The sequence below is a fragment of the Stenella coeruleoalba genome, assembly GCF_951394435.1.
Source record: "Stenella coeruleoalba genome assembly, chromosome: 11".
NCBI lineage: Eukaryota > Metazoa > Chordata > Mammalia > Artiodactyla > Delphinidae > Stenella > Stenella coeruleoalba.
In genome coordinates this window covers 28,539,498-28,561,800 of record NC_137157.1, presented here as the reverse complement: position 1 = coordinate 28,561,800, position 22,303 = coordinate 28,539,498, and the positions used below count along the sequence as shown (strand labels likewise).

Here is a 22,303-nt window from a genome sequence, read left to right as displayed (position 1 = left end):
CCAACACTGCTCTTTATGGCATTTATCACTTCCAACCTACTATACAATTTACTTCTTGTTGGTGTTTATTGCTGATGTTTCCACACAAGAATGTAAGCATCACCAAAGTGAACAATTTTTTTTTTCTTTACTGATTGTATCTTAAATACCTAAAGCAGTACCTGGCATTGGATGATATTTTTGACTATATGAGCAAAGTTTTAGTATTGCTTCTCAGACCCTCTATTTATAATGAAAAAAAAGAACAACAAAATATTTAGCATTACTATTTGGGGACTGAAGTTATTAAGTTATTACATACTAATTTTAATTAATAATAAATTAAATTAGCAATATAAATATATAAGGTAAAAAAAAATGAGCCTGTTTTTAATTCATTATTTTGAGCCCTTAATTTTCTTTTTTGCAACTAAAACTGGTAGTTTTAGTTGAATCATACTCTTGTCTTTATTTGGTCATTCTGCAGTAATGTTTTTTGCACAAGGATCTTAACAGAGCCATGAAGAACTTGAGTATCTTTTTGACTTTCTGTTTTTGATTAGATTCCTTCAAGGACATGTTCTTCCAAACCTGTCCAGCTCAGAGAATTTACATGGAGTGCTGTAATCTTGAGGACAGTAAATACCCGTGGTAGCTGGCGTTAGTCACAGGATGGTGCATTTTAAGGGATGAAACATTTTGTGTCTCTAGATAGCTTCACAAAGGTGGCTTAGATCAGTGTTCCTTAAACTTTATTGTAGGCGTCTTCCTCCTTCTCCTACTGCAGGGCCAGAGTCCCTGAGGGAGTCCAGCTGTGTTTAAGTCTGGCGGGTGCCACCTGTCTCTGCCATGCCCCCCAAGAAACAGGCTCAGGCTGGGGGCAGCAAAAAGGCGGAGCAGAAAAAGGAGAAGATTATCGAAGACAAAACTTCTGATCTAAAGAATAAGAAAGGAGCAAAGCAACAGAAGTTTATCAAGGCTGTCACTCATCAAGTTAAATTTGGTCAACAAAATCCACTTTAGGTAGCATAAAGTGAAGCTGAAAAGAAGTTGAAGAAAGATGACAAGAAGAAGGAATTGCAAGAGCTAAATGAGTTGTTCAAACCTGTAGTTGCCGCTCAAAAAATAAGTAAAGGTGCAGATCCCAAATCCATGGTATGTGCATTCTTCAAGTAAGGACAGTGTACTAAAGGAGATAAGTGTAATTTCTCTCATGACTTGACTCTGGAGACAAAATGTGAAAGGCGAAGTGTTTACATTGATGCAAGAGATGAAGAGCTTGATAAAGATACTGTGGATAATTGGGATGAGAAAAAACTGGAAGAAGTAGTAAACAAGCAGCACAGTGAGGTGGAAAAGAAAAAACCAAAAACTCAAATAGTGTGCAAGCATTTCCTTGAAGCTATTGAAAACAACAAATATGGCTGGTTTGGGGTATGCCCTAGAGGGGGTAATATTTGCATGTATCATCATGCACTTTCTCCTGAGTTTGTCTTTAAAAAAGATAAAAAGAAGAAAAAGAAGATGAAATGTCATTAGAAGATGTAATTGAAAGAGAGCATTCTGCCATAGGTCCAAATGTTACCAAAGTTATGTTAGAATCTTTTCTTGCATGGAAGAAGAGAAAAAGACAAGAAAAGATTGATAAACTTGAGCAAGATATAGAAACAAGGAAAGCAGACTTCAAAGCAGGGAAAGCATTAGTGATTAGTGGTTGTGAGGTGTTTGAATTTCGTCCTGAACTGGTTGACGATGAGGAGGAGGAAGCTGATGATACCTTTTATACCCAGGGAACAGGTGGTGATGAGGTTGATGATTCAGTGAGCATAAATGACATAGATTTAAGCCTGTACATCCCAAAAGATGTAGATGAGACAGGTATTACTGTAGCCAGTCTTGAAAGATTCAGCACATATACTTCAGAAAAGGATGAAAACAAATTACATGAAGCTTCCGGAGGTAGGGCTGAAAATGGTGAAAGAAGTGATTTGGAAGAGGACAACGAAAGGGAGGGACAGGAAAATGGAGCCATTGATTCTGTTCCTGTTGACGGAAGTCTTCTTACTGGGGAAGATTTGGATGAACTAGAAGAAGAATTAAACACACTTGATTTAGAAGAATGACACCAAACAAGTCAATGAAAAAATTAAGCCAGCTCAGCATGAGTTGAAATTGACTACATTAATTTTTTTCCACCTAGAATTCAACAGGATGTTTGTTTCCCATGCTGATTCTGGAGGGCTTACTCTCCTCCAAAAAAGGAATATTCTCCCTACATCTTGTCTTCTGACTTTGGCTACATCTCATAGTAAGTTCAGAGTAGTTCATGATAAATTAAAAATATAATGGTCATTGCAGAAAATGATTGATTGTTTTAACTGTCCACTCAAGTAGGAAGTGTAACTGCTTTTCCAGCTTTTGATTTTCATTGGGTATGTGTTATTAGAAGGACAACATAAATTTAAATTACCCTTCATTTAATGCAGTTTTTAATGAGTGATTTTCTTCCCTTTGTATTTATATGTTCAAAAGGCTGCCTAAGATATGAGCCTGTACTTCATAAAGGAAACTGTGTATGCAGATTCAGTATTGTATATCTTTGGACAATTAGATGGACATTTAAAATGAAACTTCATTAGTCTGCCAGGATCAGCTGCAATGCCCTGTGTTAAACTGTTTTAAACTATTCCTTTTCTTTTTTGCCAATAAAGTTGTAAATAAAGACCTTGATACATTGAAATCCAAAACAATAAAAATAAAACTTTATTGTATATGCAAATTACCTGGGAATCTTAAAAAAATGCATATCAAGAGTAGGTAGATCTCCAGTAGGGCTCTAGATTCTGCATTTCTAATCAACACCCAGGTGATATTGACACTGTTGATGCAATAAACACCCTTTGCATAACAAGGGTCTAGATTAAACTTTTTTATTGTCATTAACCTGTTTCCTACCTGAATTAAACTTCAATTTGATTTCTTAAAGAGCGATGAGGAGAAAAATTACACACTTTTTCTTTCATAGTTTAAAAGCATCTGGTAACATTTTTACTCAATAATATTAATTATGAATTTCAAGTTTGTGTACAATAGCATTTACAAACAAATAAGAGAGTTAGTTTTTAGGAACGATCTAAAGACAGGTGTAGATTTTATTCTCTAATGAGGTTCAAGTTTAGGACTGTAATGAGCCTCGCTGAAAAAGTGAAGCTAAATGGCAGATTTGTTTTGATAGAGACCGAGAATTTTAAGTGCGTGCTGGCTTTACATGTCTTTGAAACTCTGTGCTATAAAAACACAGAAGCCAGGAAATGAACCCAGCCAAGTGATTCCACTCTCTAAAGATGTCAGAATCAGTTCTCTGCGATGTCCAAATATTCCTCCTTCAGAAGTGAAGGAGGAAAGGCCTCAATCATCTGTAGCTGAGTAAACCAAGAGCACTTTTTCTTATGTAAATCAGTCACAGTTCCTTAAAGAAAAGCATCCTTCCTCCTGAAGACAGCTGAAACATACATCTCTTATTCCAGTTCAGGCTTTGTTTTCTCTGAAATTGGAGAGGAGGACTATTGAAATTTTGTCTTTATTCTTTTAAGAAAAATGAGCTAGCTTAGAGAACAGAAGAATTGGGGTATGCGTGTGGAAGAGAGACACTCAATGCTAGTGTCCCAAGTACCTCAAGTTTCTCGTTTTGACTCAGAATTATAAAACAACAATTTCTTTGACCCAATTGCCCCGGTTGGGGCTGGTCCGAGTCCCCTCATTGGGCACTGGGAGATCAGGTTCTGCATGTCTGCTCACCAAGCATTCTCCTAGCTATTAGTAACTGTCTTCACTTGGAATTCTCTTTTATGACTCAGTGCAACTCTTATGTTTGGGCTGGGCAACCTTCAAGTTCTTACTTAATCCAACCTGATGCAATCTGAGTGGAAACAGACTGTGCTCCCCTTTTTCTTAAGAAAAAAATTGGTAATATCACTGTGGCTGGAACAGTTAGGGAAACTTTGAGAAGAAAATAAGAAAATCATGGCTTAACTGGGGATTTTAATGTGACAAAGTATAGGAGTTCTTACGGTCATACGAGTGCACTGACACGGAAGTATTTGCCTTTGAAATTGGGTAAACTGAGCTTAAAATTTGCATGGGGGCAAATTAGCATGTGGTATCTCAAGATCTCATAATTCTCCTTTCAGAGAACATCTGCTTTCTAAAGGAAAGCTGGCAGACCATGCTGCAGGTAAAAGTCGAGATCATTTGTGACAAAATCAACTTCAGTAGTTAATGTAACACTCTAAAGCAGGGGTTCTTAACTAGGTGTTGTACCCAGAAGCTTCAGTGATTACATAGGGCACTTGTACAGTTTACTAGGAGAGGGTATATTAGTTTTCATCAGATTGTCAAATGATTCTGTGATTCTCCCAGAAAGGTGAAGAACCATATCACTTGTGTCTCTCAAAATTTAAAACATTTGTGACTTTGAGCTAAACATTCCATCTTCAGGAATCTATCTGACATAAATAATCATCCTAATGAACAATTTCTGAATTGTTTGTAATAGTCAAAGAATAGAAAAAACCTTACATATCCATCAATAGAAAATAGTTTAAAATATTATAGCACATTTGTATTATGGAATACTATACTGCCGTTAAAAATAATAAGGCTTATATTGAAAACTGTCTCAGATGTCTTGTTAACTTAAGAGTCTTCTGTTCATCAGATGATCAATTAAGCATCCATGATGTGCTAGACACTTTGGTACCAGGGATAAAAATAAGGAAATACTGACCCTTCTCTAGTTTCATTTTACTTAAGGTCTAGATGAGATCAATATGTATTTATGATATGTGGATAAAGATATAAGTGCTAGTGTTTGCTTGCATATGTGTATTTTCATATACATATCAAAAGTTTGGAACAATATAAATCAAGAAACAAGATTTTAACACCAGGGATTTGAAAAGGAGGAAGAGATGTTCAATTTTTCTTTTATTTTGTTTGAATTTATTTTAAAATGTCTATTACTTTGGTAACACTTAAATATTTTTAACCATTTACTTAAAACTCTGGGGGAAAGCATTGCTTTTAAGCTGAGTGTATAACTGGTTACCATAGTCTTCATAGTAACAAAAAAATTTGTAGGCTTAATTTTTTAAAAAAATTTTTTGATACTAACAGCCAGTTTGACAATCTTTTTGTATTTAAGACAATTTTTAAAACTGTCCACTGGGTCTCTATTCTACTCCCGTGTAATAGTGATTACACATGAAACCCTCTTCTTATCCCTTTTCTTTGGATCTATTGCAGACATATCAAATAGTTTCCCAATCCACAGTGTTATTTGGCATACAAAATACTGACACCAACCCTGGAGGAATGAACAGTTATTTGGGTTAAGTTAAAAGTGTTTTGTTCAGTATCTAACCACCAACCACATGCTCTTGGAGATCTTTTCGGCTATGTGTTTGATTCTCCAAGTACATTTTTTAAGTCTCTAAAACTCAGGGCTCAACATTTGAGTATGATTTATACCATGTTTTACCAAGTCTTTGTGGGAACGTCTACAAAAGATATTGTGCCTATTTCAATGACTGTACAATGACTGATGTTGTCATTCATCAATTCTTCCATGAAAAGAGTACATATGTATTGGTTGAGCTGCACTGGAGGACCATGACAGGAGTCCAGCTGGTGTAGAGGAGTCCATAAATGGTATTTGAGCACTACCTAAAGCATCGTAAAGAAGCATATGAAAAAATGACTCATATGTTAACCTCAGAGATAAAGAGCCCTAATGTTCATCACTATCAGTTCTTTCCTCCTGAGGACACCAGGAGTGTTACACATTCCAGCCACCTTGCAGTTTGGTGGGGCCACACACTAGTTCTGGCCAAAGGACTGGGAATAAACTAATGTACATTAATCCAAAGCTAACATGCTTAATTGATAGAGAAAACCCTTCCAACATACCTTTTCCCATCCATGGTGATTTCAAAAGCCACCACAGCTGGAGTATGCAGCTGCAAGGTGAAGCTGCATCATGGTAACATCTTTGTCAGCCTGGATCCCTGAGTGGCTTCATGGACACTTAGCTGCCCTTGGAGAGTGGCCAGGACCATGACATGAGCAATAGGCCTATGTTACGTTTACAACCGAGGCTTAAGGGTGTTGCTTCCTGCTGCATAATCCAACCTGTTTTGACAAACACAGCCATACTTATGTCCAATGAAATTTCAGTTTCTTTTAATTTAGTTTTGTTTAAAAGATTAATTTTTAAGAGTCTGATATATACCAGGCACTGGTTTGGGTACCAGAAGTACAAAGATGAAAACTCTCTAAACTGAAGGAGCACTTGCATTAGAACCACCTGGAGTGCTGCTAAAAATAAAAAATTCCTAGAACTGAATTCAGACTTATTGGAAGAGAATGTCTAGGCATGAGGACCTAGAACAAGCTAGTCAAATAAGTCTTGCGCATCTTTATGTTTGGGACTGATCTAATGGTAGATAAGGACACACAGGTTATTTTGATTTATTCCTGTAGATATAAAAGTGGGCTGTTGTACGTGACTTGTGAGAACTATGAGACCCCCGGTGGAGTTCTGCTTAGCAGACTGGACCATAATGGCACTGCTCAGCCGTGTGTTTTGGGCAGGACTATTTCAATGACTATACAAAGACAAATTTGCTTGAAACAAAAGTCAGATCTCCATTTCCAAAATGAATGGAAGAATTGAAGAGATTTTCACTGTCATGGAACTTTTGCTAATTTAAACTAAAAAAAAAAAAAAAAGAAAGAAAGAAAAACCACTGATTTTTAAGTGACTGAATTTACATTCTTAATTTATAAGTGTATACATTTTAAACACCAATAATAGGGTTGTGGTGCAGTGGCTGGGATGGTAATAAATATTTTTAAAGGAGCTTCATAACTCAGGATTTGGGTATAGAAACAGAAGCCACTAATTTTTTATTTATTTATTTTTGGCTGGGTTGGGTCTTCGTTGCTGCACGCGGGCTTTCTCTAGTTGGGGCGAGCGGGGGCTACACTTTGTTGTGGTGCGCGGGCTTCTCATCGCAGTGGCTTCTCTTGTTGCGGAGCATGGGCCCTAGGCGCGCGGGCTTCGGTAGTTGTGGGTCACAGGCTCTAGAGCACAAGCTCAGTAGTTGTGGCGCACGGGCTTAGTTGCTCCGCAGCATATGGGATCCTCCCGGACCAGGGCTCAAACCCGTGTCCCCTGCATTGTCAGGTGGATGCTTAACCACTGTGCCACCAGGGAAGTCCTGAGAAACAACTAATTTTTAAACACTCATTGGTTAAAAGAAATTGAAATAGAAGGAAGTCTTACTCTTCTAGCAGGAACATTTCTGCTCTGTCCATGCTAGGAAGATGTTCTTGTCCACATTCTCAGTATGATTATATGAGCTTTCAACACATCCGTGCCTTTGTTCTAGTACTGATCCAAATCAAATGCACTTTGCAGATCAATAAATAATTATCATATACAGAATTTATATGTACCATTCCCATCACTTAGTTGTCTGCATTCTGTTAACTGCATTTGGGCAGAATTTAGAATTTGAATGAACGTAATTGCAAATAGCTTGTCATGATCCATAAAGGGTTTTATGAAATGGGAATGCAGGAAAGCTCTCTTTTTACCATCCTGACGACAGCAGAAACTGGGATTATCTGGAACGTAAACAAAAATTTAGCTCAACAGTCTCAATTTCCAGACCCACTATATATTGATTTCCTGTCAAGAAGACGTACAGCTCTTGGAACATGTTGCCTGTATTCTTATTTATTTATATATTTATTTACTCATTCATTCATTTTGCAGTGGGGTAGCTATGGCTGCCAAATAAAATAAGCTTCTGGAGTAGTAGAATATATCAGTGCCTTTAAAATGTGCACCTAATATAGGAAAACACTCCTTTAGGAGGAAGGAAAAAATCATTATGGGGGGTAGATGATTCCTGTCTACTATGAACTTTGCATGGAGGTGAATATGCATATCTATAACTCACTAAAAAAAATTAAATTTTTGGAATTAGGATTACACAGTAGATGAGACACTTTGTAGGTACAGGGCAGTGGAAATATACCAAGAAATATACACTGCTACCTAAATCCCATTTGATCTCATTTTCTTATACCATTTTTTTTCTCCAGGTTAAAGTGAAATAGGGAGGTGGTCACAGCTTCAACTTCCTACAGACAGCTAAAAAAGCACAATAATAGCAAGACAATAATTTAAGTCAAAAGCTCTAAATATTGGAGATTTGTGGTGGATATCAACATAGTAAAGGCTCTGAGAAGTCCTGTGGGAATGACCCACATTTTCTAAATGTATTCAACTATTTTTTATACCTCCTATTAACTTCCCACAGAATACATGGAAAATAAGGCCTGATTAGCTCCCCAGTCTCATCTGTTGCCATTCCACACCTTAAAATATGGGTCACAGATTCACATCTCTCAATCTCCAGTTTTTACACATGCTGTTCTTTTTACCTTATTTCTTTTTTAATTTTCTTTAATTTTTTTTTTTTTGTTCCACCTTCTCATTATTGCTGTTCCAGCTTTAATGAGCTAAACGTTACCTGTAGTCTAGGTCATAGCTTAGCAGTCATTTTGCCTGGGAAGTTTTTCCTAACACCCCAATTACAGACACCATGCTGTTTCTCCACCTAATCCAGTACTTCTTCATAGCTACAAACACCTTTAGTTATAATTATATTTTTAATGATCTTGCTTCCCTGTTGGATGATAAGCTCCACAGACCTGCATGCTCTGTTGTCTTATTCAATATTTTAGCTTCAGCATCTTGTATGGTTATTGGCACATCTTAAATACTAAATAGATACTTATTAAAGTGAAATGAATATCTTGAACCACTGGTTTAGAGAAATGTTCTTGAGGCTTTTAGACTAAGATACCCACAGATTCTCAGTAATTTATTGTGCTTTTGACCTGAGAGAATTACATTAGTCTATATAAATTGCTTCATTTTTTTTGAATTTTACTTTATTTTTAATTTTTGTTTTAGCTTTTTACTTTTATTTTCTTTTATTTTATTTACTTTTATTTTATTTTATTTTATATCTGTGCCTATCTTGAGGTCACAGTATAGTTTACCAGCTAAAGCCAGAGGTTTCTAGACTTTGGGAATTGCAACTTGCTCTACTTGGTGTGATTTCATAATATGCTCATTTCTCCCTAAAAAAAAAATGCCACATAATATTTATTTCACATTTACATTTAGATAAATTTATATGGACATGTTTATGCACTATAGCTGCCCTCAAACTACTGCGATGTCCAATGGAATGCTTCCAAGCATCAAGTAGACTTGAGGCTGGCTCCTGATTCTTACTCTGGCTCTAATATCCAGGGAAAGTAGGTTTTGACTCTGAAGACATAGCCAGCAAGAAGCGTAACTAGATAACTGATGTTTCTTAAATGTTTTAATGGCACTGCTCTGGAGTGAGACTATAACTAATGTCCTGACCAGTCTTTGTTCTTGGAATAATTTTATAACTCTGGCATCTTTTTTTTTTTTTTTTTTTTTTTTGCGGTACGCGGGCCTCTCACTGTTGTGGCCTCTCCCATTGCGGAGCGCAGGCTCAGCAGCCATGGCTCACGGGCCCAGCCGCTCCGCGGTATGTGGGATCTTCCCGGACCGGGGCACGAACCCGTGTCCCCTGCATTGGCAGGCAGACTCTCAACCACTGCGCCACCAGGGAAGTCCCCACTCTGGCATCTTTGAACAGTCTGTCACAGTGCTTCAGTTTCTCTGGACAATGTTTGATACTGAACCTCTGTGATGACCAGGCTAAGAGATACCCAGATAGCTGGTGAGACGTTGTTTCTGGGTATGACTGCAAGGGAGTTTCCAGAAAAGATTAGCATTTGGATTGGTAGATAGAGGGCCTGGATAGAACAAAAAAGTGGAGGAAGGGCAAATTTGGTCTCTATCAAATTTGGGATATCCATCTTCTCCTGTCCTCAGACATTGGCTCTCCTGGTTCTTGAGTCTTCAGATTCAGACTAGGACTTAGCCCATTGGATTCCTGGTTCTCAACCCTTTGGCCTTGGACTAGAACCATACCTCTGTTTACCTTGGGCCTCCAGCTTGCAGATGCAGATCATGGGACTTTTTAGCCTCCCTGAGTGAGCCTACCCCTCATATTAAGTCTTTTTCTATCTATCTGTCTATCTATCTATCTCCTATTGGTTCTGTTTCTCTGTAGAACTCTAATACACCCTCCTCATAGATAAACTTTTTTATTCGGTCACTAAGTATTTTTATGGATTGTGGTGCTAGGTATTGCACCTATAGAGTAAACGTTGATGATTTCTGAGAAATATGGATATAGATATTGTGAAAAAAGAAACGCTATAGCTATAAGTGAAAATGACATAGATGAGAAGAGAGATTACATTTGGCAGCAGGAGTTGTTACACTGAATTATAAAACAATACTGATCATTTAGTAAAGAACAAAGCAGAGCATGTACTCGAGAGTCAGTAGAAACCTTCCATCTTTGGAACTGTCTCTTTAATGCTTTCCAGTGGTTATATCTACATGTTTGCCTCTGCATAATGAGCGGCAGTTTCTGGAATATTTTTATATGATTTAGAAAAAGATATGGCATTTTCTGTGAGATATCTGGAGACCCAGTCTCATAATTGGATGTGAAAATCAATAGACATAAGGGAAAAATAAACAACAACAAAACAGGATTTGGAACAATTATATCATAAAATTTAGAAAAAAATGAATAAAATAATTGAAAATAAAATGCATTAAATTATTCAGAGTGGTTATCTATGATAGGTCATTTCTTCTTACTGCTATTATAAATTTTCAAAACTATTTATAGTGGCAAGGACTTAAAATTTAATGAAGTTTATTTTAGTCATTTTCAATTGTACAGTTAAACTGCATTAATTCATAATTGTACAAAATGTACAGTGCTTTTTCAAAAAAAACATTAAGATGAGGTGTTTAGACTAAATATGAGTGCTGTATGCATAATGTGAGAACTTACCTCTGCACTATCGCTGGAACACGTACTTTTACATGAAAGAGTATTAAGAGTCTACAGAGCCCAGCATAAATGTCCTGAGAGCATTCTGTAACTGCTTACCCATCCCCACCCACCCTGGCCCTATCCCCACCCTCCCCTACCACATACATACCCTCTGTCTGTGCTCTGTTGTATCATAAAAACCTCTCTCCCTCAGTTATGCTCTCTAGCATCTCCATAGCCATACCCATAAAACTACTTTCCTCATCTTTTGAACCTCTCTTCTCGGCATATAATTTTCACCCATTATAATAAAGCACATGGCTGTTGGTAGCAGTACAGGTATACGCATGTATGTTATACTCTCTCACTATGAAACATTTAGACTAAATAATGGAAATGATTGACCTGGTTTATTCCCAATATTCATATTTTATTTATTATTGTAATTAGTTTGATGCATATCAGAAAGATGGAGTGCCATGTGCATTTTCTATGGGTAGGTTTCTGTTCTTATTTTTTTCCCTTTCAACTACCCATTAATAAGTTTTAGTAAATAATAAGGGGGGGCTGGGTGAAAGGCAGACTCTGTACCATCCATACAATTCTTCTGTAAACCTAAAATTATTCCAAAATAAAATGTTTTTACAAATAAGAGGAGAAGGAAAACCCGAATATGAGGAAGGAAAGAGCAAGGGAGAAGGTGAAAAAATGCGAAGTTTGTGGTTTTAGGGACCAAGAGACAGAAGCCCTTCATACATTAACAGTACAATCATGCCTGCATTTGTGTTTGGCTGACGATTTGTGGCAATCAGTTGTAGTATTGAGGTATGTTAATAAGGGCTTAGGCACCTCCAAATCAATTAAATTCGGTTTATTAATGCATAATTCAACATTGTTGCGTAGAGCAGAATGCTTAGAAGGATTTTTAAATTCTATCTTCTGATGTGGCCTGAAATATTTCAAGGAAACACCCACTGTCAAGTGAGTGAAAATGAATAATTATGGGAGCCCTAAAACCCCACAGTTGAGCAGACAAGACAGCTGCTATTATTAAGCACTCCAAATTGAAAGTATGGATTCTATCATTATAAGAACAAAGACAGTGCTGTGATAATTATGGAAACGCTATAGCTTCCATTTTTGCTAATGTTTTTAGTGGAACATTTAAAGCCACAAAAGGTTAAGATAGCTCAATTTCTGTATCTTGTTACTCACTTAGATGAATGCAATTTTTTTTACCAATTGTAGTCATAACAGAGCTTGCAATCCCTGAAACATCATGATAAGAAAGCGCCAATTTGAGCAAGAAATTAAATGATAATAAACATAGTGTAGACTCAGTGGGGGTGGTATTGTTTAATGTCAGTGGTGATTGAAAGTACCTTTTAGATGACTGAAGCTTTGTTGGCCTCGTCTGCTTATATTAATTTCTCCTTTTCAAAGGCCATTATCTTAAATTGCATGTTGTATAACTTGTGCCACCTCCCTCCATCCCGCAGCACCACTCCTAAAGCAACCTGAGGAAGCGTACTGTAGGAAAGAAATCTTCCCTTGTCTTAGCATCCAAGGAGATTACAATCTTGAGACTGTAATAGGAACGTATTAAACTTTGTACAATTTCCTTTTGTCACGTGAATTGAATCCCGTTGTGCTATTTTCTATACTCCTTTCAATCTTTGTCGCAAAAAGGATCTCCGAAAGTGTTAGCATTGCTTAAGCAACCCTGGCCTGGTTTTAAACCAGTCAGGATCTTACAGTTTTATTGGCTCTGAATTTCTTTCCCTGAGAAAACAAAGCAAGAAGACTGGGACAAACCTACCCAACAGATGACAGAACACGGAAAAGGTCTTTGTCCTTTGGCTCAGGCAGGTTTAACAAGGACAATCAATAATCTTCATGTTGATCATATACAAAAAAATTGAAAGGGAAAGGGAAATGTCGCAACATAAATCCAATCTGGTGACAGTGACTGCACTTCTCTGCAAGAGGGAGACTGAAACACTACAAAGGTCTTGGCTCCAGGTTTTCAGTTTCTAATCACAGACTCTTCCTCAAGTGTCAGACTTTCCACATTTTCATTAACTACCACTCTTACCTCTGAGGTTAAGATGGAGCCACTCAAAGGTTGATGGCATCTACAGACTTTGATATTGCCTTGAAATGACCAACACCAACAAAGAAAACAAAATCACTCTTATTAAGAAGGAGAGGGCTTCCCTGGTGGTGCAGTGGTTGGGAGTCCGCCTGCCGATGCAGGGGACACGGGTTCGTGCCCCGGTCCGGGAAGATCCCACATGCCGTGGAGTGGCTGGGCCCGTGAGTCATGGCCACTGAGCCTGCGCGTCCAGATCCTATGCTCCGCAACGGGAGAGGCCACAACAGTGAGAGGCCCGCGTACCGCAAAAAAAAAAAAAAAAAAAAAAGAGAGAGAGAATTGCTCCTCGGAACTTGATTTTGTTTTGATCTCTAGAGTGTCTTTGATGTCAGGCAAAGCTGCTGCATACAATGCACAGTCTTTGGAATTTTGGTTGCCTGCAAATTAAACTCATTTTGTTCAAGTTTAAAAGTAAAATATTTTTTGCTGCTTATTTTTATATCCACTTCAAATAATTCCATAGCACCAATAAATAATTTCTCCAAATAAAATCCATAACATTCACACCATTAAAGTACGAAGTGATAAAGAACTACATGCTTTAACTTAGCTGAAACGTAAAATTGTTCATCTTTTATTATGAACTGGTGAACTAAGTGAACTGGTCTATAAGATCTCTGCCTTGTTTCAGAATAATTAATTTGGAGGCACATGTTTTTCAAGTAGTACATGTTTTCCAAGTAGCTACATGGAACACAGGATTAGAGATAAGGAAACCAAGGTTATAGGTGATAAAATCTTGGGTGGGTGAGCTATTTTCACCACATGATATCAGAGATCAGCATTACCCAGTGGACCATAGATTTACTCTGTGTCCCTTTCTTAGGACCAATTCAGAAATAATCCCATTAGACTTTAGTCCTATCAAAAATCACTAGAGGAACCACTGAATCTTTCTGAAAAAAGATTTACCAACAGACCACTTGTCAGATCCACTTTACTCTGTTTTACACTTACATGCCATGTTGATCCAAATCTGAAATAGACACAGGTTATACAATCATATGGTACTCCAACCAGAGTGGTCACAAAATGACCTAAACGGTATTCCATTCAGATCTTATCCCTTTTTCTCTCAGGATTTTACCTAAAAATAAAAATTGGTGGAACTGAAGAGCCAACCAATAATACCAATAATATTTAATGAGTGTTTGTCCTGTGTTAGGCACCATCTGAACTCTTTACAAGTGAATCTCCTTAGAGTTCTAGGTCATTTATAAGGGAGATCCTATTATTGCATTTTACCAAAAAAATGAAGCTCAAACTAGATACATAATTTACACATGTTATCACAGCTAAGAGACAGGCAATCTAGGGCTAAAATTATTCTTAATCAGTAATTTTCCTGCCTTTCTCTGCTACCCTTGTTCTTTATATTGGGCTATCTTATTAATTGACTAATGGAAAGAATTGTCCAGGGCCTTCTAAAACTTTAGTTGACTTTGACTAAATTTTCATTTTAAAAATTATATGTGTGTGTATATATATATATGTGTACATATATATATATATATATATATATATATATATACACACACACACACATCCAGATTGTTCATAATTTTTTTTTCCAGGATGCAAATTTATTTGGCATTTGGATAAAACGGTTCTCACAGCATCTTAAGAAGAGAATTAGTGCCAACCCAACCAAAATAAACCCAAACTAAAAACCCTTAGTGAAAGGAAAACATAAACAGGCCTTGAGACAATGGCGTATAGACACCCACCCCCACCAAGCAGGTCAGCAGCTCTCACAGCAGCACAAGACTCTCAGCCAGGGCTGGTCGGGGTTCGTCTGACCATGGAGCACAACCAGATCTCACGATGGTGGGCCTGGGTGGAAGGCCGACCCCACCTCTGCCCTTGCTCCCCCATCTCCTCCCCCAGTGGAGCTCAGCCCCTGGGGCACCAGCTCCTGGGGACACTGCAGGCAGCAGGCAGGGCCGGGAGCAGTGCCGCATGTGGGCAGAGCAACCCCGGACAGAGCCCTGGCCTGTCGAGAATCAGGGCCCCCTCTGTGGTCCCCACGGCCTGCTTCAGGCCACCCCCTCAGTGCCTCCCACATGCCCAACTGGCCCAGCAGTCCTTCGGTCCCCAAGGAAGTCCCCAGTCCCACACATCTAGTGCCAGCTGCCCTGCCCTGTACACATGGGTCCGTGTCCTGGGCCAGAGACATAGGGGCTGGGAGGCACCCTGAGCTGTTGGGGTCAGGCCCCTGTGGGGATCCACGGGGGAGCCCACTCCAAAGCAGGAGTGCTCAGGACCCTCACCTGGCACCAACGAGGCCTGCGACCGCTGCTCTGTGCCCAGAACAAGCAACAATACTTTTAGGAACTGTTAAGGCAACATGATTGAAGTCAGATGCTGTAACTTTTCTGAGGGTTGGGTCTTTTTGTTTACTCCAGGCATCAAAATATCCCCTGTGCTGCCACACAAAAAAATAAATAGATAGCTATAAATATAGGTGGAGATACTGATATAAACACAGACATGCGGACAACCATCTAAACGAGAAGATGGGAAACTGCTTTTTTGTAATCATAACCAAATAAGAGTCTGAAAGCTGTCCGAATGCACATCTCTCAAACTTACAGTTAAAACTGCTCATTATACTCCATTATTTCAGGTTATAATGCAAAGCAACTGCTTGGACACCTGGAACAAGGCTGCTTTAAATAATCTTCAGATCCTAGAATCTGTCAGGATTATTTTTCTCTGTGTGTTGACTCCCCTAGTGCTCTTACCATCAAGATTACCTGGAAACAAGACTAGACCAATGCATGGAAGCTCTCAGTGTAAACCAATTAAACCTGTTTAATAATAGTTCTTGGGCTTCCCTGGTGGCGCAGTGGTTGAGAGTCCGCCTGCCGATGCAGGAGACACGGGTTCGTGCCCCGGTCCGGGAAGATCCTACGTGCCACAGAGCGGCTGGGTCCGTGAGCCATGGCCGCTGGGCCTGTGCGTCCGGAGCCTGTGCTCCGCAACGGGAGAGGCCACGACAGTGAGAGGCCCGCGTAACGCAAAAATAATAATAATAATAATAGTTCTTGCCCTTTAAAAACCTACATAACTTGTAGTGGTACATCAAGACTTGCATAATCTCTCAAAGTCTTGCAACAAAGTTTAAGCATTTCCTAAAAAAACAATAATTATATTACATTGTGTCTGTGCCTGAAACCAGTGTAAATTTTTCAGATAAAAAATTACAAATGAACAACTCTTTAGATAAAACTGTCTCTGCATTTTGGAGTGCTGGGAATTAAGTTTTGTTTTTTGTTGTTTTTTTTTTTGCGTTACGCGGACCCCTCACTGTTGTGGCCTCTCCCGTTGCGGAGCACAGGCTCCGGACGCGCAGGCTCAGCAGCCATGGCTCACGGGCCCAGCCGCTCCACGGCATGTGGGATCCTCCCAGACCGGGGCACGAACCCGTGTCCCCTGCATCGGCAGGCGGACTCTCAACCACTGCGCCACCAGAGAAGCCCGGGAATTAAGATTTTAAAAGATAGCAACGTGATGTTAGTAAGCAATATACACAATAAATATTGATAAGTAGTATTGTTTGATTGGGGACTAACTGTTGTCATTGGAATTATGGTTTAATTTCCTTTTAGAAATGGAAATGGTAATGGTTAGTAATGAGGTAGCACTGTTACTAGGGGGAGTTTTAAAATTTTACGGAGGACGTTTTTTGGTTATATCAATGATGAATGTGCTAAGGCATTTAGTGAGTGGAAACAATGAATGCTAAGTATCCCACAAATGCACATAGTTGTCTTATTCAAATTTTAAATATATTCCCAGACAGTCAAGTACAGACATCAGATGGAATCATTTATGTTCTACTCTAGTTATGCATATTATTTTAATATAATTATACTTTCTGTTTATTTCTTAAAATTGTTAAAGCTAGGATATTACATTGACTTTTAAAATTACATTATTGGTAGATTTGTCATCTATTAATTTCATTTCAGAAAAGTAAAAATATTTGTTATAAAAAGATTTTTTTATCTGATAGACTGAGATTTACAGGATAAGCAATGAAGAAAGCATTAATTAGGGTAGAAAAGCATAAGACCGAATCTTGGAAACTTCTAAACTAGAAAATGTCCAAAGAAATGTTATGATGGCAACTTATGAGGGATAAAAGTTGTTGATATCATGTTATAGCGCCCAGGCTTGGTTTAATAGCTTGACCTTCTCAGCTCTCTTAGTGACCCACAGAGGCAAATGTTGATATCAGTGATATTTTCAATAGTTTCTAGGAGTACATTTTCAAACTGTTCAGAGAAAAGATTTTTTTCAATATTTGTCCGTGCCAACTTTTTGTTGTGTGTTAGTGGTGGTGGTGGCTTCATGTTCACTTTAACCCCTCTTGAGAATTACTCATAACATTTCCAAATGGAACTCTCCAAAGTTAGAGCAACATCTAAGAAATCAATCCAGAAGTCCTTGTATTAACAGCTCAAACTTTGAGGTATTTACATTCCTTTGTATTTTAGCCCATCTGGACTATATGACTGAAGTCTTGCCAGAAAATGTGACCTTTTGAATAAGCTTCAAATACTCAGTGGGCCTGTTGGAACAAATGCTCATGGGCATCAAAGAACACTCTTTTTAGGCAACGATCAGGATGAAGCCATATGTAACCATCCCTTGTGGGATTCTGTCCATCCTCTAAATAATTCAATTACCTGAGTAATCATAAAGCTTAAAATATGCTTACCTTTGTGTCTCTTTTGCTTATTAAACAAACATTCACATCTAGCGATATATTACAGAATTATCTTCAAAGAACATCATTTCTTTTTTTCTCTGAAGCCAAAAAATTATTAATGCAGATAAGACATAACTCAAGAGAAAGCATCTCATTAATTAAAATCCTAAATTGAACAACATAATAGGATTGTTTCTAAATAGTAGCTTAATAGTAATTTTTATACAAACAGAAATATACATGAACATATGAAGTATCCAATAACTTGTTGCTTGAGTGAATGAGTGCAGTAATTAATCAACGAATATATCTATGGAGTATTTGTAAGTACTAGTTAAAACTCCATTTTGGAGATATGAGTTAAGCTAAAACATAAAGAACATTCCAAATATTTTTATTATAGAAAGATCATGAAAAGATCCTAGTTAATCATATTAATGTAAATAATTATAAAATTTAAATATACTTGGTGCTTTCTATGTGTCCCTGGTACTATTATTGAGATTTCATATCCATATTAAATCAGTTCATCCTCACAACAACTCTATGATGTACATCATTTTACAAACTAAGAATCTTATTAAGTGATTTGCCCTGGGATACGGATAACTTTGGAATTCATTAAAATAAAGAGTCTATTAACTGAACTAATGAGTAAAAAGATCAGGTGTATTGATGAAAATTCACAATTATAGACTTGTGATAGTTAAGACTTTTGCATTAAGTACTGGAAACATAAATTAAGCAAAAAAAAGAAGAAAAGGCAGTGAGGCTCCTTGACTTTTTTCTAGATCCCAAGGGTGATGTCCAGACATGTTGGAAGGACCAGAATCTGTCAGGAGTATAGCAGAATTTTTTTCTGTTCCTCATATTTGCCTCTCTGCTTAACTGCGGCATTTTTCTTTCTCTCTCTGATATCCAGTACACATGACCATCCATGGCTTTCAAACTAATGTGTTTAATTTCCAGCCACAAGGGAAAATTAAAATTCAGTTCAGATTTCAGATTCCTGGAGGAGGACCTTTAACTGTCCAGAGTGAGTCAAATGATAATTCCTGTTCCAATCAACAGTGTGTAGCTATGTAATTCTGTCCACCTTCTATCCTGAGCCATTCATTTACTACATGGTGCGAGCCATGCAGAACCAAGATGGTTGCTGGGAGCTATGCCTGTGACCATGTAGAGTGATAGCTTCCCCAATTTCAGATAAATACCTTAATAGGCATCTATTTAAAGAGTGAGGCATTCAGATGTCAAATATTCAAGAGAGAGTCTTGCTAGTTGCTCTAGACAGGTCTCCTAGGCTGGTCTATAGTGTTGTGGCATCATGCAGGTGTATCTGGGTCAGATTGTCAGGTTTTCTGAACAGAAACTACACTCGATCAACTTATCTATATATAGTATTTCAGATCCTAGGGAATTAACGTTAAACTAACTCATAGGAGACAGCTTTAAAAAAATTTTAGCCCCAGTTTAATACAGTGAAAAATAGGCCTGAGTCAAGAATCATGACTGATCCTGGATGTAAGACCTCTCAGGAGACTAAGTTACAGATTAGCTGCTTGTTAAAAACTGGCACAATCACATCAGATAATCATTGGCAGGTGAATTGTCCTTTCTCTAAGGAAAGAACACTTCTATCAAAGTAAGTAGGGCACACCTCTAGGATAAGGGAGCAGTTTCCACTAGTTAGTATAAGATAAACACTAAAATTTCTTGTGTTTCTCCCTTTTGTATGCAGTCTGCCTTCTCAGAATAGCAGTTGCTTTAGTTATATTCCAGACCTAAGGATGCCATTGTGATCCTATTGGAGTATTTCCTAGTCTTGTTCAATAAAATATTTGTGAACATCTCTCAACGTATATAGTTTTTCAGGGGGATCTTCTTTATTCTGATTTTTACCAGTTTTACATCAGAAAGTGACCTTTTATGTGTGTGTATGTGTGTGTGCGTGTGACATGAAATACAGCTTGATTACTATCATGAACATTCTGTAAACAAAGAACCTAAATAAGAAGTGTAGTTAAGAGTCAGGAAGTGGATGGGATCAGAACCAAAGTGCAAATATAAAAATAAGTGAAAATGGCCAAGGATGTGTGCCACAAATACTACTAGTGTAAGAGTAGCCATCTAATGTGCAAACTAGTGTGTCTGGAGATGTCAGGCTGGATCAAAATACAAGATCAAGATATACCTAGGTGAATACAGCATAGTGTGGGAAGGCCAAGAACCAATGGATCGGAATTATGGGGAAGCGTTCATATACAACCTACCAAAATAGTTGCATTTGGTTGTACAAGTGGTATACTGCTGGGGGGCACTTCACATGTTAGTCGTAATATATTTGTATAATTATTACAAATTTATGGCAGATAATAAGAACATATCTTGAAGAAGGAGTGCCTTTTTAAAATTCACATGAAGCTTTTATATAGGCTAAAGTGGTACCAGCTATCGTATTTGTACAGATAGAATGCAAATGAGACTAAAGGTTATAAAGGAAACCTAGTTATCTTAACTTCAGATCAATGCTAACTATACTTTTCAAGAGTGGACAACACATTACGTGCTAGTCATGAAATCAGACATTTCATCTCTGTCCACCATCAATGCAGACCACCACGTTATCCACCTAGCTGTAGTAACCAGCACTCGGTAGCTTATGATTTTGGTTAAGTAGATTCTGAACCTGTGATCACAATAGCTGAAATTTCTATTCTCATAGTTTAAAAATGTTCCTGTTTCAGAATTTTATTCAAATTTCTAAAGAAATCCTTCACATTTCTTTCAGCCTCTCCCTTTCCTTGAGGTACACTGTGAGTTTTTAGAATTTTGAATTTTCTTAAAATATGTGATTTGTGTGGTAGAGAGACACCAAAGAGAGAAAGAGATCACAAGAGAGCAAGCTTTAGTAATGGGGCTCGAGATGTTGAGCAAATGAGGCACAGGATGCTTCCATTAGCAGTGCTTTGACAGCATCGTTCCTATCACCCCTACTGTGGGATTGACTAACCAATGGTTTATTTTATAATTCGAAAGTCAAACTAAGGGTGAAAGAAAACTCCTTCTGTCTTGCCAATAATTCCACGCTTGGAGATGCACATATTCCCACGGGAGGCATGCAGCAGGTGTGAGAGCGTGAAGCTATTGCTGTTGGCTGTTGATTACTCTCTGTGTAATTTGAAAAGGTTTCTATTCCCACAGCTTTATGTCATATATCAACAGTAATACATTCATAATCATTAATCCAGCCTACTGGAGGTTTGGCCACTGTGACAGATGTCTGCTCAATTTCATATTGCGGGTTCTCACTTATTTCCCCCTCCCCCTGGAAAATCTTTTATATAAAAATCTAACATTAATGTATCTGATATGGTGCTTCCATCCTATAGTGACATTAGTTATCAACCTATAACTTCAAATGAATAGTTAATTAATGATAAGCCAAACACACCAGTACCAATTTAGCACACTTTATCTGCACTACAGTTTATGGCAAAGATTACTAGATAATAAACAAACTCTGAGGTATACTTTTGTTTTTAATAATTGGAATAATCCACTCTTTTGGTTATACACTTAAAAGCTCTATTTTGTCTTAGAGTCTTAAAGACTTTGTCTTACTTTTTTGTGTGTCTTAGACTTGTGTCTTAGAGATATTCCATCATTGGATGAGAAATGTGGAGTAATCCTCAAACATCTCCACCAGGTTCAACAGTAATCCCAAGGCAGAAAATGTTGCCTGTACCACCTAAATTGACAACTCTTTGCAAGGGAAATTCCATGCATACTGAACACGCTCTGTACTTTTATCTGTTATCTGGCGGACTTCTGGTAAATGTATAAGAAAGGAACAACTCTATTTCCCTCTATTGTTTAGTTTCTTAAGAAACTCTTGAGTTTAAGGCATACATATATTTACTTTAAATATTCCTAACAGTAATTGGGTTTAAAGAAGTACCTTCAGGGTTCTGATGTTACTTCTATCATTGTAATCCTTTAGCTTTGAATAAAATTGTTGCTATTGTTTTTAAGATTTGCCACTTGATTTGAGTTGTTTTATCCAGTGGGTGCCTCTGTTTTCATTTTCCTTGTATTTTTAATACATTGTACTAATTCCTTCTTTTAAATAATTTTCAGAATCTTAGAAGCAGGCATGGGTGATAATAATGAGTAATATACAAGAGCAGGAGGGAGGGAAGAAGAGAGAGAGAGAGAGAGAGAAAGCGAGAGAGAGAGAGAGAGAGAGAGAGAGAGAGAGAGAGAGAGAGAGAGAGAGAAAGCAGTAGCTCTCCACAGAAAGCAAGTAGGTCCTGTGCATACAAAGTTTTTTTTTGGTCTTTTTAGTGTATCATCAGATCACCCAGGAAGCACAGGTCAAAGCTTTAAAAAAAATCTGTCTCCTTCAGTTGTATT

The 22,303-nt window shown here is 37.8% G+C and overlaps 1 pseudogene across 1 annotated transcript; it reads left to right on the top strand.

Moving 5' to 3' along the window:
• The first annotated feature begins 281 nt into the window (after window positions 1-281).
• Window positions 282-4,558, top strand: LOC307194651 (zinc finger CCCH domain-containing protein 15-like; annotated as a pseudogene). Its single transcript has one exon. The product of its transcript is annotated as a zinc finger CCCH domain-containing protein 15-like (transcript).
• The last annotated feature ends 17,745 nt before the right edge of the window (window positions 4,559-22,303 follow it).